The following is a 4,673-nucleotide window of genomic DNA, read 5'->3' as shown; positions in this document are numbered from 1 at the left end:
CCTCCCACGGGGACTGTGGGGAGTAAGTCGTCCCCTAAGACATAGTTATAAGGTTTATGACTACTTAAAATAAAATGACAATCTCAGAATTTTGATCTGGTGACTCTGGGAAAATAATTAGCGTGGGGGGGCCTAGGTGCCCTCAAATTTTTTTTGGTCACTTAAAAAGGGCACTAGAACTTTTTATTTCCGTTAGAATGAGCCCTCTCGCAAGATTCTAGGACCACTGGGTCGATACGATCACCCCTGGGAAAAAAACAAAACAAAAAAACAAACAAACAAACAAATAAACACGCACCCGTGATCTGGCTTCTGGCAAAAAATACAAAATTCTACTTTTACCACGATCTGTTTGAAAGGTTCATAGATAAGAGTATTTCTGAGAGGCTAAGAGCGGAGGTAGTTATTTTTACAACTCAACTAGTATTCAGGAGTATGCAGACAAGATTTGTCGGCCTAAAAGCTTATAGTTAGGCAAAAGCGGAAGTGACAAAACAATACGAAAAAATATAAGTCCAAACTTTTACACAAGGGATACCAAAAAAATCGCTATGACTAATATTATCACGTTAGCCTAAAAATCTCAAGCAGGCTATAAATTCAGGAGAAACGTAAGCGAAAATTGATGAAGTTATGATAAAAATTTCATTAGAAGTCAATAAATAACACAGTAAACATATATTACTTTAACCATGGAAGAGGGTAAAAACGTGTCAAATATGGGGAGACAGATCGTGAACCTAAGAGGCACGAAGGGAGCCAAGGGTCCTCTGCTAAGGAAATAGCCGACCGAATCCACGACCTTGAGTCCTTAGGGGCATGGAACTATAGGATATATGGGTGTCCACCACCAAGGACAGTATGATAATGAATAATGATAGGTAAAAGACATATTAAAGTAATTATACACTCCGTAGAGGTCAGAAGGCTAGCGGACAGTATAGAAAAGATTTCGTAGGCATTATTGTAGCAAACCAAATCACCATGCGGCACTTTTTGGCATATAATACATAAGGAAGGGCCAGCATATAAAACGAGACACCAGTTCGGAAAACAGAGTGGTACACATTTAAATAGTGATTTACTGTAATGGTTAATGATAATGATTTAATAATGATTAATGATAATAATGATTTACCGATTTTACGCTGTTTTAAAATTGAGTGTTTCCAAAACATACCGTGTTTACCTGACACAGGTGCGTCAAAACGTTAATTAGAAAGAAGGTTCTTAAGAGGTTTCCTTCTATTGTACAAAATCTCTGTTTCTGTTAAGCTGTTATGAAGCTGTTAAGTTTCTGTTAAGCTACATTATCACAGATGCTATATATGCTAGAGTGTATAGATATTCAAAGCTTACTTATCTAGATGCTCCCAACCGACTTTTACCCAAGTAATCATTTATTGTCGTTTCAAAAGAATACCATTTCAAAAAAAAATTGAAAATAGGTATTAAAAAAAGAAAGAAAGTGAAAAGTGTTGAAAGTCTAAGCAAAACAAGCCAAATTTCCAAATTATTCACTCACCGTAAAAAGAAGTTCAAAAATTTCTTGTGAGTAGCTAGGGTGTCAAATCATGCAAATAGAAGGTGGGGGAGGTAAAATTTATTCTCAAGAACCTAGGTGGGGCAAAATTTATCATATAGAATATAGAGAGGGGGTGGACAACTATGCTCTACCCTTTTCTCACAGAGCTGAAAATATTTTGGTTGATAAAACCACTTTATCAAACTACCAAACTTTGACAACAAAGCAAAATGAAATAATATTATAATGTGCACCTAAAAAAATAATGTTTAAATCTATTAAGAGCAAAATTTCACTGTTATTTTATATTAAATTTTGTAATAAGTACAAAAGATAATATTTGTAATTCAGTTCAGTTCCTTTCTTTATTACAACAAATATTTACAATAGCACTATAGGCTCCATGGCCCATAATAGGGGGGCTAAATAACACAAAATTTAAAACAAATAACAAAAGAATTCACTTCGTTGAGCTTACACAATAATAAAAAAAAAAAACTCAAGCAACAAGAAAAGGCACCACTCCCTGATCGATCCCAACATTTAAAACCTATCGATCCTTTGACCCCATCCAGTGCATAGGGCAAAAACAGCTACTATCCATCTTAAAAACTTGCTGCCCCATGATTCCTTGTTGAAAAGTATTACCCATGTTGAAATAAGGAATTACCCTTATTTCTTAAATAGGAAATAGAAATAAGTAATAGAAGAAACAGAAATAGGAAAAATAAAAAGTCGAAGAAGAAATAAGAATATCCAGTTCTGGAAGATGAAAAATCCTATAACTCATTACATAATAATATTTTCCTATACCATATTACATGAATAAAACCTCAAAATTGACGTCTAAGAGAATTTCTCTGTGACCAAAAGAGGAAATGGTAAGAGAAAATGAGAGCGATAAGCAACGCTATCTAGCTAAAAAAAAATCAACATGATACAAGTTTCATCAAAATACTTATTTTTTAAAAGTAGTCTTATGACACCTACCCTATTCTGAAAAATCATTTTTTTTCTGTTTGAAAAACAGAAAATAAAATATAATTACAAAAACAAATAAACATGAAAAAAAAATCTAAAATTTGTAATTTCACATGCTTAATAAGATTTACTGTTTAAATCTGTATTGTTTAGGATAAAACTAATTTATTCATTTGGTTGCATATTATTTTTTTTGGGTTAGACAATTGTGAAAAATAGCAACAGACAAAAGTGCTATAATAAAGATATGATGGAAATTGTAAGACGAATTTAGGTTTTGAGTAACAGGGGAGTCTGAAGTTATGATTATCTAACCATTATTTACTTTTAAAAAACCAAGGCATTTTTTAGAATAAACTAATAGTTTTAAAGGGAAATGAAAAAATAAAAAAGGCTAAAACAATGAATAAAACGCATCATAATTATGATTTAAAAACTAGGCTTTTTTAATCTAAACTTTAATTTACGATTTTTTATGGGATAGCCAAACTATTTGTTTAAAATGAAGTGCATTTTATGGTAAAAATCAAATGAAAAAAACAAGTTTTTTCAACTGACAGTAAAGAGCAACATTAAAAATTTAAACGAACAGAAATTAAAAGGTATATGAACGGGATTGTCCCCTCCTCAACACTTTGCTCTTTACGCTAAAGTTTTTTAGTTCTTTGAAAAAGTCGTCTTGCTGCTCTAATTAAACGACCCCAGTATTTCAGGAGTCATTCTTAAAGAATTACGAAAAAATTCAAACTCAAGGGTTAAGAGAGGTTTTGATGTGGCAACCTCCTTCAACTAGAGAAGAATTTCCATTTGCTTAATTTTTAATGTTACTTCTAACTGTCAGTTGAAATAAACTAGTCTTTTTACTATATTTTTGATCATTTTTTAAAATATTTTCAGAAAATATGACCCCATCTCCACCGAGGAACCCCCTTACCATGGAAGTATCCTCTAGATAATTCAATCCCAGTGAAAATTTATCCCGGACAGTTACTTTTAACCGCTCCTCCCGTGAAATTGAGACAAAAAGAGAAAGCAAGACATATAAAAAGAATTTTGTATAAAAATTCTGTCAAATCCTGTTGACAAGTTCACTCCCTGGAAACTTACTTTCTTATGGCATATTCCCCTGTGGAAAACCCCCCAGCAGACAATTCGTCCCCTCTCCACCTGAAAATGTATGCATGTATCTTAATAACAAATACTATGCGTAAACAATAGGTAAAAATTATGACTTAAATACCTTCCCATGGGGCTGTACGGAGGAGAAGTTCATGTTATACCCAAAGAATCAGCTATTAGGTCTTTCAACAACGACGAACAAAATGATTATCTCAAAATTTTTATAGGACGATTTTGGGAAAAAAAGTAGCGGGGAGATTGGCTAGTCGCCCTTCAATTCATTTGCTCACTTGAAAAGGGTACTAGAACATTTAACTTTCGCTCTTATGAGCCCTTTTCCAATATTTTAGGACCACTTGGTGAATACGATTACCCCTGGGGAAAACAAACAAACCAAAATAAAACTAAACACGCATCCGTGATTTTCTTCTACCAAAAATACAAAGTTCCACATTTTTGAAAACAGGAGCTTGAAACATATGCATTAAGGGTGTCTGATACGCTGAATCAGACAGTGTGACTGTGTTGCGAGAGCAACACTTTGGTTCTGTCCCGGTTTTCTTTTTTTCCTATGCCGCCGATCTCAGCTTATTCCTGGGAACTGGCAAGAGTCTAACCTGTGCGGTTTTTACGGAAAGTGTGGGCCTCAGGCCGGAATGATGAATATGACATTACATTTTGGGAAGCTCTGCAGAAATCTTGCCTGGGGCCAACAGGAATGGTTTTTGCTTCTCCACGAGCCAGAGCTTATGGTGTGCGAAGTAAAGTGGAGTTATATAGTCTATATCAGAGAGGAATATCTGAAGTTGTGCAGCCAAGCTTTCGATTCATCAAAGCATGTTTCTGCTTTCAAGTGAAAAGCTCCGTTCTAGCAGGCAGGCAGCACTTTCAAATTGAAGATTGACTAAAATCTATAAGTGTTAAATATATGCGGCAGTTACCCGGCCCCACAGCCAATATATCTTCTTTGAGTGATAAATAGAAAAAATTACAGAAGCTAAAATGTGGCATTTTCCCGCGGGTCCGAAAGTGCTGCCATCGATTGTTT

This window comes from Artemia franciscana, unplaced genomic scaffold, assembly GCF_032884065.1.
Source record: "Artemia franciscana unplaced genomic scaffold, ASM3288406v1 Scaffold_1374, whole genome shotgun sequence".
Classification (NCBI taxonomy): domain Eukaryota; kingdom Metazoa; phylum Arthropoda; class Branchiopoda; order Anostraca; family Artemiidae; genus Artemia; species Artemia franciscana.
Note: the sequence above shows the minus strand (reverse complement) of the source record.